We start from the raw sequence: 15,263 nt of genomic DNA on the forward strand, positions 1-15,263 counted from the left end.
GTAAAAATAAATTTGTGAATATCATGGCAAACAACGCTAATGCAATTAATAAGTATTATTTTGTAGAAATTTGATTACGCTTCCTTGAGAGGTATTACGGAACAGCCCCCAACTTAGTCTTTCACTTCTCCCCCAGGTAAGACGCGCTAAACACAGTCATTAGACGACTCGACCTGTGCTGGGATTAATCACCCTTCCCTTGGGCTGGGAAATGAAAATAACATCATTCTCTTTGCTGTGTGGACTGTGAAATCAACAAATGGGTGAGGCATGATGTTTGCAGAACCATACCTAGCAATATTTTTGAAAAAATCACAGTACATATATATATATATATACATGTATATATATCATGTGTGTGTATGGCAGGGCTCTGCTCGATTTGAGTTTAGATAAAATTAAACAGCAGTGCAATCATCTGACCAAATATCACCCGGGAATATTTTAACCTACGAGAATCCGCTCGGTTTAAATCTGATCAACCTGAATGAGGGTACAAAGACACGCTGTCACCTTGGGGAACGCCGAAACAACGGTGAGGGGAAGAATGAAATTAAGCCAACCAGGAGGAAACATAATACGCAATTTGCATCTCCCCTTGGTCGCGTTGAAGCTGGAAAAACACCGTCTTTTCGTTGTATAATTTTGCAAATAGAATTTGCAAATTGCACAACGCGGAGAGATTTTATGAGCGCCTCTCTTTCAGCGACGGAGAAGAAGAGCAAATAAACGCATTTGCGAATTTCTTTCACACGTAATCTAAACCGAATCCCAAAATAGGGGGTAGGACCTGGGATTATCTTTCTGAAATAGGGGAAAGATTCTGGGATTATCTTTCTAAAATAGACGATAGAATCTGGGATTATCTTTCTGAAATAGGGGATAGAATCTGGGATTATCTTTCTGAAATAGGGGATAGAATCTGGGATTATCTTTCTGAAATAGGGGATAGAATCTGGGATTATCTTTCTGAAATAAGGGATAGAATCTGCACAACCGCTACAGCGTATAACCAAGGCCACCGAAAATAGATCTATCTTTCGATAGTCTCGGTTTAATGCTGTATGAGCTGCGGCCGATGAAACTTTGACCACGGCTCGGTGATGGCCTATCCTATATTGCTGCCAGAAGCACGGTTATGGCTAACTTCAACCTTAAATAAAGTAAAAACTATTGAGGCTAGAGGGCTGCGATTCAGTATGTTCGATGATTGGAGGATGGATGATCAACATACCAATTTGCAGCCGTCTAGCCTCAGTGGTTGTTAAGATCTGAAGGTGGACAGAAAAATAGTTTTCTTTTACTGAAAATTAAAACCCCTTAGTTAGATATGAGCTGAATTGGGTCACTGGAAGCATCACTCGACACAGGGCTTGGGAGAAGGGCGAGATTGGGAGAGATTGAAGATAAGTATTTTTATGACCTTGTTACCAACGTACAAGTGACATCTTGTCTGTATAATCTGATACCCGAGCAGGTCATCACCGCGTCTTATCGTGAAATGAGATGTGGGTCTCTCAGCAGATATTATGACAATGGCGAGAGATACCGTATCGATATCGGGCCCACTATAAAATAACGAGGTCAGCGTCTGGGAGAGAGAGGAGAGAGAGAGAGAGAGAGAGAGAGAGAGAGAGAGAGAGAGAGAGAGAGAGAGAGAGAGAGAGACTCTTTGACGATGGGAACCTATTTACATTTAATTCCGTGGTGTTCAAGAATGAAAAAAAAAGTTGAACAAATCCAGAATTATTGTCATTGACAAAATAAAGATAAAAACGCCAGACTCAGTCTAAAAATTAATGGTCAGAGAAGAGGGAAAAAGAGAGCCTCCGTTTATTTCCTTTAAGAGCGATGCTGACTTGACGATTTTTTGGTCGAAAATTATCATTGGCAGTCTTCCTAAGAATTTCACTTTTAAAAAATGTACTTACTTATAGACGTATTCACACCTTTAAAAAGTATACTTATTTATAGACGTATTCATTAACGACAATTTCCATCAAAGTACAAATTAACTTAAAAATTTAAATCGTCCGATTCCATACAGTTGCAGAACATGAGACCCCGTAGGAGGGTAGTGCCGCCAGTGCACCTCATGCGGTGCACTGTAGGCATTACTTAAGGTTCTTTGCAGCGTACCTTCGGGCCCTGACTGCAACCTCTTTCATTCGTTTTACTGTACCTTCTTTCATATTCTCTTTCTTCCATCTGACTTTCCACCCTCTCCTAAAAATTGATTCATAGTGCAACTGCTTTGAGGTTTTCCTCCTATTACACCTTTCAAACCTTTTATTGTCAATTTCCGTTTCAGCGCTGAATGACCTCATATGTCCCAGTGCTTGGGCTTTGGCCTAAATTCTATACTCAATTCAATTTAATTCAATCCAGAACATGAGGAATCGAGGTAGCACCAACTCAAAACAGCAAACGCCATAAGTCAGATACACGAACAATTAATGAGCATTTTCTTAGTTATACAAAAATAGCCAAAAAGATAGGATACACTAATTAATAAATCAAGTCAAAATAAAACAAAATATAGTTGACTATTACATGCCACAACGTAGTAATGTTGTTTGGTTTAGCGTTTGTTTGTTGTTAAGATTACGCATCAAGATACATGCGACCTTTTTTTCAAAGGTGGATTTTGTAACTAGCTACAAGTGATTAGATTTTGAGATAAATAAGAATACAACTGTCAGCAAAAGGAACTTTTTTTTTTTTTAGGGAGGGATTACTTAGCCTTGGTAGAAGTTATGAGTTACGTTTCTGGCTTGTTTTGTTTATTTGCATTATTACAGATAAGTTATCGGTGGATTCTCACCAAAACTCGACCAAAGATGGGCCTCGTGTTTAGCAACAAGTGACTAAATTTCAGGGGAGATCGGTACCTGGATAAGAGGATTATGGGAGGAATATTGTCTGTTCCGCCTAAAGGATGCTATCTTCTAAGTCTCTCGTCGTTGGAGTGTTATACTTTCCCCTCAACTCACGCTAATAATATTCTTGTAGAATATATAAAGATGTCCATTCTTATTAGCAAACTGGTTTTCTTACCGTTGTCCATATATCTACACTGATAAATTTTCTTTTACATGAAGAGAAACACCCAAATTCCTCGCTTCAATTTTCATTTTTTGATTTTTGGTCAAAATGATTATATATATAACATTACTTTCCCCACTACGCTAGTCTACATAAAAGAGTACGGAACAAAACTCGGTACGATTCTGTTGGCGTAGTAACTTAACGTACAAAATCTGATGGACCTCAAGACCATTTTTTTGTCTCGACTTTGCAGCAGTAAGCGGTAAAATTTAAAAGTCACCAATCAACAGAAAATTCAAAAGTACGAAGTTTGCAAGCACTTCCTCCTCCACCCCCTCCATCAGTTTGAAGGTAATTAGACTCTCAAGCCATAACCCGATTAGATAAGTGACTGATATCTCTTTTAAATGAATGTAAAACTCACGAGCAAGGTTCTTTAGGCTACTGATAAAAGCCAGGTATACCATTTTGACAGAGATCCGTTCAAGAAGATTAAGGGAGTTGAATAAAAGATGTTACAGCAATCTTCGGTTGACAACCATTTAGAAAATCACAATGACAGATATATACATCTGTCATTAATTTGGACTCCCTGGGGTCCAAAAAAAAAAAATGGCATACTTGCTCCATGCCGACAGCACCTCAGAACTGATAAAAGACAAATCTTATTCACCGATCGTCAATAATCGAAGGGAGATAAGGTTTACTACCTCTCGATAAAATTATATAACAAATCATCATGTGGCTGGGTTTATCTCTCGCCGCAACCCGGGGGGAACCGGGGGGAACCGGAGGCCTTTGTAACAACACCGAGCCGGTGCAGTTCCTTTGATGTGCAAACGATATTCAGAAATGTTTGCACTTTGTTTTCTCTTTTGCGTCCTCAAACCTGTCGGCAAAGATGAGACGAGCGTAAGAAGTCGGGTGGAAGGCCGGGCTGGGTTGGGGTAGGCGGGGGGTTGGGGGGGGAATAGGAGCATGTGACACAAAATGAGAAAATCATCTGTTTATCGGTTTATGAAGGACAGGCTGGGAAGAGGGTCACATATCGCAAAACAAGGCCAAGGAGAGAGAGAGAGAGAGAGAGAGAGAGAGAGAGAGAGAGAGAGAGAGAGAGAGAGAGAGAGAGAAGGATAATCCGGGGTTTCACTACTAAACAAATGTCAAGAAGTGCCGTAGAGCTCTGCAATAGGAGTCAGTCAAGACTGATGGCAGTAGCAGTTAGTAGTCCATTTGAGTCTTGTGTCCCCCGCAAAGGGGTACTGCCGTCAGTGCGCCTCACTGGGTGCACTGTGGGTATTAATAAAGGATCTTTGCAGCGTCCCTTAGGCCCCTAGCTGCAACCCCTTCCATTCCTTTTACTGTACCTCCAATTATATTACCTTTCTTCCATCTTGCCATCCACTCTCTCCTAACAATTATTTCATAGCGCAAATGTGAGGTTTTTCTCCTGTTACACCTTTCAAACCTTTTGACTAAACTTCCCTTTCAGCGCCGAATGACCTCAAAGGTCCCAGCCCTTGCCTGTCAATTCAGTCAGAGAGATTTGTTCTTTGACAAGACTTATTTCCAAGAAATTACTACGGGGGCTACTTCGGTAAAACGGACAGGAAACTAAATGCATAAAGCATCAATGTTTTCGTAAACAATATCAAATATCTGTCTTGTTCTACTTCCACATACATTTTTCTCAGCCGCGTTGGGAAAGCGTTCGATGGTAACTGGTCTGGTCAGGTGGTGATCTTTGGCGAGTGTAACGGTGAAACCTCAGGTGGTCTTAGAAAACGTGTAAACCGGCAGTCTCTTGGGTCTTTTCAAAACCTTTCCTTGCCAAAACATTGAAAATGCTTGCAATTTCATTTTAGTCGTGTTATTCATAGGCTCTGCTTTCCTGGGTAAGTAGCTCCTTCTCTTTCTTGTTTCAATTCATCTCTTAGGCAGCAAAAGGATGTCCAATGCTATGGGACACAAATACATCACTAATCAGTTTCATTTTTAATAAATGTGACACTACCTTGACTTTTGAAACTTTGTAAAGAATCGAGAATATGGAGGGGAAAAATATAAAACTAAAATAGTCATTCTCACATTCCATATGAAAATATGAAAAAATGGAAAGTTTCTGACAGCAAAATTATTCAAGGAGATGTCTACTTTGAGCCACCATGTATAAAAAAAAAAAAAAAACTAGTGAGCCTCCATTTCCGACCTTTTGACGCCCATTACAGGTTTTCTTTTATCTACTACTTTCACCTCACGAAACTAAATAGAGGCTAAAAGCGCGTCCACGAGAGAGATATTCACTAAACGAAACGCTGTCGCTGTCACTAATGTCAGCATGCGTTGGTCTGATACAAGTGCTATAAAAACCCACTCCTCCCCATCGCTAATGACCCTAATATAATTGAATGTTGGAATGGAATGGAATAGAGTGTTTAGGCTAGAGGCCAAGCACTGGGACCTATGAGGTCACTCAGCGCTGGAAAGGAAAGTGAGAATAGGTAGGTTTGAAAGGTGTTAGGAGAAGGTGGATAGCAAGATGGAAGAAAGAGAATATGAACGGAGGTACAGTAAAAGGAATGATAGGGGTTGCAGCTAGGGGCCGAAAGCACGCTGCAAAGAGCCTCAAGGGCACTACTCCCCTGCGGATCTCAGCGGTCCTACAGCTAATAATTCGGCCGCACTTCACCTAATCCGCTGTCGCATCTCTCGTAATAACTTACGATTCCCCTCATTATCTCCCATCGTCTCCAATGGATGCGGCCGTCCCCGCAACCTCACATCCATCTTCAGACAGACCACCAGGTGGCAATTGATAGCCTCTCTCTCGAAATTGATTCAATTAGACTTGCTCTCTCTCTCTCTCTCTCTCTCTCTCTCTCTCTCTCTCTCTCTCTCTCTCATCACACACACAACGACTGTTAAACGCACTTAACCTTATACAGTTAAGTGCGCAAATGCTTAAACATTCTGCATCATGCTAACATTACAATGACTGTTTACGATACCAAACGCCATCACTTTATGGAAAGCAGAGGAGATAATTCGAGACACAACGACTAAAAAAGCAGGCGAAAACGAAAGTAAAATAAGTTCTTTATACGAAATGAAAACATTTCATATATGCATTAATACCGACGAAGGAATAATGCAACGTTATTTTGCAATTCGCATGCATTTATTTTCTTGTTGTAACACCCGTCACCTGGTCTCCTCTTTTTCCTGCGAAAATAATGCTTCAAGCAGCTAAATCGCAAATAATGCGCTAGAAAAATATGTTGCGAAATTCGACAATGCAGTCCATTTAAACTCTCTCTCTTTCTCTCTCTCTATTTGCGTGTGTGTGTCTCTATATTTGAGGACAAGATATCACGTACCACCAAGTGCTCCTCGGAGACGCAGAATCGTCAAGGCTTTTCACAGGACGAAGAACGACACTGGAGTTTTTCAGTTTCTACTTAGCTTTCTGGAGGGAGTCTAAATACCATTTAAAAATAGTCTCTTTTGCGTCTCTCTTCATTGACAAGAAATACTCTTTCACTGAAGCGAATAAGTCTGCATATAGCATACGGTTGACAGGCAACTGACTTGCATCAGGTTCTGTTCATACTCTGATCAGAATGTCAGAGAATTTTGGTTTGTTTCTCATGCTTATGGAAAAATACCCCTTTTCGAGATGTTATGCTCTCTCAGCGTACAAAACAAACATCACGCTGGCAAACATGCACTAGAAACAAACAACTCCCCGATAAGAAATGGAGCGTTATCTGTCACTGACGAATGATAAACACCTCGATACCCAACTCAGGCAACCATTTAAGGACAGCCTGGGCTCGACGCATCACGAGAGAGAGAGAGAGAGAGAGAGAGAGAGAGAGAGAGAGAGAGAGAGAGAGAGAGAGATAGCATGACAATCATGTCTTGCAAGCATGTGACTCAGTCAGAAGCATTCCCACTTTCATGATGGGAAGCATTTTTTTTTTTTTTTTACATTATCATTGTTATTAAAACAGTTTAACCAGACCACTGAGCTGACTATCAGCTCTCATAGGTCTGTCCATTTTCGTGTACAAAATACGTATGCATGCAAAGAGAAGCTCGAGTGATTAAAAGACGCTGCAAACAGCATAAACACTACAAAATCAAATATAAAGAGAATACTCTTGACTCACCTCGCCGGCAAGGAAAGTTTGGTGTTCACAAGAAAGAGAAGCAAATGGAACCATATCCCCACAACCTCTGATAAGGAATGGCCGACGCTTATTACCCAGCCTTAGGACTGAAATGCCAGGGGTAACTCGGCTAGTTTAGATCATTACTCCAACATGCGACCTACACGCACGAAACCCAGGCCTGGCTGTCGTTCGTGTCCTCAGTTCCACACTAACGATGGAAAATAACTAAATAAGGAGTGCATGACTCAATTCAATGAAAAAATGTCTGAATTGGCACGTATCATTCGTCGGTAATATTAGAGTTATAAAAAAATGATCTTAACTAAATGCTATCACATGAATGGGGGCCGCAGAAAAAATCTTTTTACATGAACAGAAAGATTTGAAGGTTAATGAATACATTACAACATACAAATGGCATATCTGATTTTTTTTTTTTTTACAGAATGGCTGCTGAATTGTTGTTCGCGGGTTTTTCGCGGTTTTTCACAGATGTGATTCCAGATTACGATTACATGAATACTGATCATATCCCCTTTTCAGAAAAGAAGTGAAAGTAATAAATGGTGATTGCGTGTTACTCTAAGGTAATTATATAGTCGACTTTTCACACACTAACCCACATTACAAAGACTTGCAGAATCAAAAGCCGAAAATTTTTGGAACCACACGGATTGGACGACTCTAAGAAAGAAACGAAAACCTCCTTCACTGACCACCGATATTATGATACCAAACAGACCTCATACAATCTTCTCTTGAAATTCGACGTATCTCGGCTCTTGTGTTTTCAAGTGAAACAATAACATCGGAGGACCGACCTGGCTACTTTGCGGTTGGGTATCGATATCTACAATCGACACAATCAGAACCTTGGTTATGTCAGTTCTTAAGCCAGTACGGCAAACTGCCAAATTCAGATCTTTGATTTTATGGTCTCAGTCACAGCAGGATCCTGCCCATAGGACACACTACAATGTGAAGTTCTCGAGTCCATCAATTATCTAGCTTTTATTCTGGCAACAACGATACTAAATTTTTAAGGTGGTTTTGTTTTCTCTAGAAATAGTAGTACTCTTGTCTTGATGGATGGCAGTAAATACTGATTTTGCATCAGTATCATGCCCAAATTTAATAGACTCTGAATTGAACTGAAAGAATGACTAGTAAGCTATGCCAATATATTTTGATATTTCTTGATATATGTATAATTGAAGAGCTTAGTGCTCTCACATGAAAGATACGTTACGTGTTTCGGCGTCAATAGAACAACCAACAACAATGTTTAAGGAAAACGTCAGGGCAAACGCAAACTCTAATCTGAAAGATACAAATGATTATAAGAATACTGAAAATTGATTAAGAATGCATTAATATCGAGAGAAAAACTAAACGTAGTTTGCTCAAGTAGACATATCTCAAATTAAACGTTCCAAAAATTGACTGAATTGAAATCCAAACTGTGAAGCCACTTTGCTGTAGGTTGGCAACAATTCACAATGCATTGCGGATAAGACTTTCTCCTATCTCCAAACCATACATTGTTTAAGTCATGCATTTTCTAATCCATAATCCAAAATTTTTCTTACCTAATAATCACTCTACGTAAGAACGCTATAAGGGGAAAATAAGCAAAAACCAGACTCATATAATCTGCCACAGTTGCCAAACTGAGCGATTTCCATCAAGCTTCCAAAGGGTGAGAAAAGCAAAACCGAGGCTCTTTTATATTTACGAAGTTACAGGGAGAGACGGGATCTCACGTTACTTTCACACAAATTTCTTCCGTAAGAAAAATTACTTCTGAGCTTTTTTTAATGAATTTACATTGTCAAAGTTTAATCACGCAGAGTTGTCTGAAACTTTGGGGGAAAAATGAGTGAAATGAAGCCTCTGTGAGCAATAGAAAACTTCAGTAAAGGTCGCGTAATCGATCACCAATGCGCGTAAATCATACGACCTTCGATGAATCAATCAAAACTCGGAGAAGGTGTATATCAAAGGACCAACTTCGTCGGCAACACGATTACTTATTTATTGCCGGGCCACATCACACAGCTCGTGTAATGCCACACTACCTTAAATAATAGTTAGAATAAAAAATGCCTGAATTCGGAACCACCATAAAATCACCTTTGGAAAATTAAAACGCGAGAGAACAATCTATTTCATTTCACTCGAGAGCTTATTACCTGACGGAGAGAGAGAGAGAGAGAGAGAGAGAGAGAGAGAGAGAGAGAGAGAGAGAGAGAGAGCTTCACATTTCCCTAACAATTTTCACCAAGTTTGATTACCATCATTATCATCATCAACAACAACAAAAACAATGGCGATGGCGAATAGGAAAGGAGGGGAGGAGGAGGAGGAGGAGGAGGAGGAGGAGGAGGAGGAGGAGGAGGAGGAGGAGGAGGAGGAGGAGGACGTCCAAGAGGGGAAAAAAATCAAGAGAAAAAGTCACAACTCAATATATAACTTTCAGAAGTTTTAATGAGACCGACGATCTATTTGCATAGACTTTCCCAGGAAGACCAAAATCGTTCTCGTGTTTTTGGGTAGAGGCCGCTCACTTCTTCTCTCTCTCTCTCTCTTTCTCTCTCTCTCTCCTACATCATGGAAACACAAATAAGCACGGACATCACGAGGGACGAGAGGAACGTGCGAAGATCCTACTAATAGGTCTCTTCTTCTCCGTCGAAACCGGTTCTCGAACGAACCTTGAGAGGCGCTCGGCTTAATTTTTGTTTTCCCCTCCCCTGCCACCTTCCTGGACTTAATGCGGGGAGACTGCTCCGCAGGGATGCATGGGTAAAGCCTTTTTTGCCTTGCCAGAAGAGATTTCACCTTAGAAATGCATATCGTCTTAAAAGTTAATACCGAGGTATAATCCAGTGTGGGGTTTCGTCACTTATCAGCATCTTCATTATTCAAATTACTGATAACATTGATCATTTTTATCTCTAAACACAAAAATATACCAGAATCCTTCTTTGAAACTGGTCTTCTTCTCGATTCGTCATCAGATAATGTTTGTGTTTAGTTCAAGGGTATCGATCGATAAGCCGTTTCTGTCTAGAATAAAGTTACTGTTGATAATGAACCCGTCGTTCTGACAGTAGGAGACATTTTGTCGACAGACTTTTTTTTCCATAAATCAAATACCTTATGACTACAGTATACAGAATAAAAAAAAGCTGATAAGAAAATAAAGAAAAATTGATGACCTGTAATGAATAACTAATAACTTACAATGTACATTTAAGATGCAAATAATAGAATATAGTGTTTACAAACAAATTACTGACGACTTATAAGTAAAAAAATTTGTATGATACCTTACAATATATTGAATAACATCAAATTAATTAAAGAAAGGCACAAAACGTATAAAATCAAATTCCCAGTCCACATAAATTTCTGTCCGCTATTAAGGTCTGATTTGGGGGGATGCCATAAACTTGTGTCCTCACGAAATGGGCGATCGTATAATCATTAACAATAAAAATGCACAAAAAAACTTCCTTATCAAAGAAGATTCCAATGATTTGTGGAATGGGGAAATTATGAATGAAGTGTCCACTGTATGTCGGGATGACGACTGAAGCACTTCAGCCAAACAAACCTGAAATTCTGTTTGCACAGTGATTTATATTCTAGGTGATCTGGTGCAAGTGTCCTTTCCAAGATTCTAGTGCGATGGACAACGTTGTAAACTGCACTTCTACACCAGATGACAGATCCTAATGGTTAACATGAGTATGGCAAAGATGCTCACGTGAAATTTAAAGCACAGAAACTTTATGATACTCATCCACTCATCAAATTCCGTAGTCCTCATCTTAAATGAAAGTTCAAGACTTTCATTTATACCTGTGTAACCAAGAGACTGCGAGCTAATAGCAGGGAAGTCATCCTACAGCCAACCAGGGGGCTCTCTGTTAATATTCAATGAGACAGAAAATTTATATGCTGGTGTTTTTAAAACTCTCACTGGGACCCTTGTTATCAAGGTTGCCGAGAGAGTTATACCAATCCATACCCAATTGTACAGAGTTTAAGGACATCAAAGCCAAACACCTAAAGGTTTGGTGATGAAAATTTCTAACCTCTTCAAGTAACAAGGTTCTCTTATTCAATTCCTTGCCAAGTAGTGGAAATAGAAGATGAAGATCAATTTCATAGATTAATTTGGCCTTGTTTGTCTATCATAAAACAGCACATAAAGTTGTGAAATCAGGCTAAAAGTAGAGTCCAGCTAAGAAGGAGCAGTCGACATGGATACTTTTGTAATCTGCTCATGCACTGGCACCAGGCTTCAAGACAACAGTCCTCATTTCAGACGATGCAGATGGCTTCCTTTTGTTGCTAGCCTTCAACAGACATTCCTGCCTCACTTTCTATTGGAAAAGTGGAAGTCAAGCTAGAGTGAAATATTCTAAGGTACAAAAACTGCGAGGATTCTGGGTAAAATTTATTGCGAGGCAATTATTAGAGTGTGCAGTTTTACTGGACTCAGCACATTCGCTAGCGGTGAGGACTTCAGAGCCTTTAAAATGTTGAAAGAACACGTTTTGCTCCAGAAAACACCTTGATTTTTGGAAGGAATGAACTGTATTCCATTCCCCTGATTGGCAAGTTAGAATCATTAACCTTTTGGCTATTTGTATAAAATAAATAGCTACTGAATACTTTATGAACTGTACACAGGGTTGTTCACATAAAAATGGACATACTGAGTAAAGCCATCAAAAACCCTGCAGCAACGCTTTACAAAAATATCTCCTCCAAGTACATTATCAGAAAGACGTCTGAGACGATATCTAGACTAAGCCCACAATTACCATCACACACTGGGTTTCAGTGAAATCTGGAATTCAATGCCGGTCACAAAAAATCTCAGTACTGACTGAATTATCACAATGAAACTACAGGCACGTAACATTGAATCAACAATGAAACTACAGGCACGTAACTAAGAAATCATGCACATCGCTAAAATACAGTTGTTGTATCTGCGGACTGAAGAGCTAGTACCTCTACAGACTGCCGGCTCGTGTGAAAAGCCAATTGACGACGATATGGTGCAGGTGGAAAGTGAGACGTAGATAATGACACAAATGTCGATCAGTCTTTTAAATAACAACTGAGCGTCAGCAGCTTTATTTCCGTGCCGTTTATCTGATAGTGTTCGTACTGGAATTGAAAACGACTGACTTGTACGCCAGCACTAGTTTGCAACCTAAACTTGTAAGAAATCGTCGAGCACTGCATTATAAATACTACTTATAATAACAATGTAAGTTCATGCAGACTTGCCTGTGTGTGCAAAATCTACCAAAAGACGAAAATATGCAGAGGAATCGGGTAATTTAGACAGACATGGGCACTTGTGTGTCTGCCCGGTTGATATAGAATGTCATAAGCTTGAATCATACAATTACCCTTCATAACCTCACGAGACATTTACACATTGGACGGGTTGGTGTCGTTCTCGGCTAGCACTCTGCTGGGCTCGCGTTCGATTCTCCAACCGGCCAATGAAGAATTAGAGAAATTTATTTCTGGTGATAGAAATTCGTTTCTCGTCATAACGTGGCTCTGATTCCACAATAAGCTGCAGGTCCCGTTGCTAGGTAACCAGTTGGTTCTTAGCCACGTAAAATAAATCTAATCCTTCCGGCCAGCCCTAGGAGAGCTGTTAATCAGCTCAGTGGTCTGGTTAAACTAAGGTATACTTAACTTTTACACATAATTATTTCTAAATATGCAACATTTAAGAGCCTAATATTTGCACATTAGTTTTGGCTCGTCAGCACTGAATGCTTCACTAAATGTGGCTCACTGATGTTACTTAGGATAAGGGTGAAATCTGACTATGCAAAGCTGCTCCTCCAACAAGGGGGTATATTATACAATAACTAACAAAATTTTAATAGAATACATATCTGCATCATCATAAAGGGGAAAACTGTGTATTTACTTTTAGCATCTCATCACAACGGTGCCAACAGGAATTGTGCCGAAATGTGATCACCAGAAACTGAGAATGGATGGTACCGATAGGCCTAAATTAAGTTACACGGCTTATGCACTAAAGGTAACATACAAAGCAGTTCACGGGGATACCCACTCATCAACTTGGACGGGAAACCATCGCTGCATTATGAAACTGCTGAATAGCTCAACCGTTAACACTGCACGAACTCTTAGAGCAGAAAGCAAGGCTAATCTCTCGATCAAATAATAAACATGTTTAAAACTATCAACAAACTTAGTTCCTAACCACATATATAAAGCGCTGATTCAATTTCATACGTTCAGTCAGAAAGATGGTGGGCCAAAATCTGCGCTGTACACATGTTAAAACAATGAAATAACCTAGCCTAGAACGCCCCAAACCAACGAAAAAAAAAGACGAGGCAGCCTTCAATAAACAAAAATGCACCAGTAAAATAAAATAAGGTTGCTTTCAAAATTACCGTCGGATAGCGTGACACGTCTTCAAGGTGGCCGTTGATGAGAACCCCAGCTAACAACCCAAGAGGCTGTTAGGATCCTGGCAGAAGAAGAAAGTGGGCAAGGTGAAGTGGGCAGCTCACAAGGTGTCGACGAACTGGGAGGCGAGACGTTTCGACGAATGCTGATATCATATCTATTAAGATAACACCACGGGGAAAGAGAGAGAGAGAGAGAGAGAGAGAGAGAGAGAGAGAGAGAGAGAGAGAGAGAGAGAGATTATTATCTATGTGGACCTGACCCCATTTACCTGAATACAGAATTGCCCCCAGAAATATCATTAACCGTATGCCTTTTGCGTACACGTCATCCATAACGAACAACACCCGAAAAATGCTCAAAACCAATTTACCTCTTTGTCTCTCACTGCACATTACGTATAAAAAAGCCACTGAAAAGACATTTACTTTTCCTAATTGTTAGGATTATTTTTCGCTCAGGTGGAATAATTATGTTGCTAACGTCATAAACATATCAGCCGGCTTTTATCAGTGTATCTCCACGTTACTACCACGATGCTGACACAAGTCACTGCTCCGTGTCCCAAGTCTTATTTCAAGGCCGACTTTTGATTGCATACATTGTTTACAAAGTTTCTTTATCAACGTCGATAGTACAGATACGACTACTCATTCTTCAGCATTACCGCAATTATAGTCACAACAGTTGTAAGAGAAAATATTGGTCTTGACACTGGGTTATCAAATTTCAGTATGGTTGGACGTAACAATAAGCTGTAGTGGTGTTTATCTAGATATTCAAACTAATTATTCCTTATCAGTTAGAAGTTAAAACCCTAGAACACCTGTACAAGTGAAGAAGCAAGTCGCTCCACAAAAAGTGAAAACGATATACTAAATTTTACATAACTTCAGGTTTCTTATAACAAAATATTTATTCTTTTACTCAAGCTTAACACCATAAAGAAGCGGTTCAGCAGAACAATTCAGCAGACGAGAGAATTCTCTTGTCATCGTTTTGAGCGAGTTATGGAGAACCCCCTTATCACTGGATTGATGATTTTAATACCAGTCTGGAGGCTGAGTAAAAAAAAAGTTTGATTTATGGAGAATAAAACTAAAATTTTGTGTTAATGAAGTATAAAAAAAATTGCAACTTAAGTGGGAGTTGATGTACTGTGTGTCCCTGCCTACACGAATTAGCTTAGAAGAGGCTTTAATCTTGTCAGGCAACTCTTTTAGGAGAAGGACATTCCGAAATCAAACCAATGGGTAGAAGGAAACCTTGGTAGGCAACCCATCTATGAGAAGGTTACTCTGAATACAAGCCTTGTTCTCCAAATCTGGACTGTGCCATAACCATCTTACCGTGGCCTTCCATGGTCCTGAGTTTGAGTTCCCTTACTTGAGGGTACAATCGGGCATTTTTCCTGTTTTTTGTTCACGTTCCTATTTTTTCAAAAGTGTGCAGCAGAGGCAGGTGAGCAAGCAAAAGTTGCTTTCGTCTTTACCTTTTCCTTCTGAGCTTTCTATATTTTCCAAATTCGTCCTGACCGTCCTCCTCTAG

General features: G+C 39.8%; 1 protein-coding gene across 4 annotated transcripts in view; it reads right to left on the reverse strand.

Annotated features, from left to right (window-relative positions):
• The window catches only part of LOC136855657 (glucose-6-phosphatase 2-like), a 774,122-nt gene that overhangs the window by 79,267 nt on the left and 679,592 nt on the right, over positions 1 to 15,263 (reverse strand). Inside the window, exon 1 of one of the 4 annotated variants that reach the window (XM_067132867.1) lies at positions 13,700 to 13,872. The exons of 2 other annotated variants lie outside the window; for them this stretch is intronic. The gene's annotated coding sequence lies outside the window, so the exon portion shown is untranslated. Of the gene's footprint in view, positions 1 to 7,220; positions 7,295 to 13,699; positions 13,873 to 15,263 lie in introns of those variants that run through there. One more of the 4 variants, XM_067132869.1, reaches the window with a different exon arrangement.

The sequence above is a fragment of the Macrobrachium rosenbergii genome, chromosome 32, assembly GCF_040412425.1.
Source record: "Macrobrachium rosenbergii isolate ZJJX-2024 chromosome 32, ASM4041242v1, whole genome shotgun sequence".
Taxonomy (NCBI): Eukaryota; Metazoa; Arthropoda; class Malacostraca; order Decapoda; family Palaemonidae; genus Macrobrachium; species Macrobrachium rosenbergii.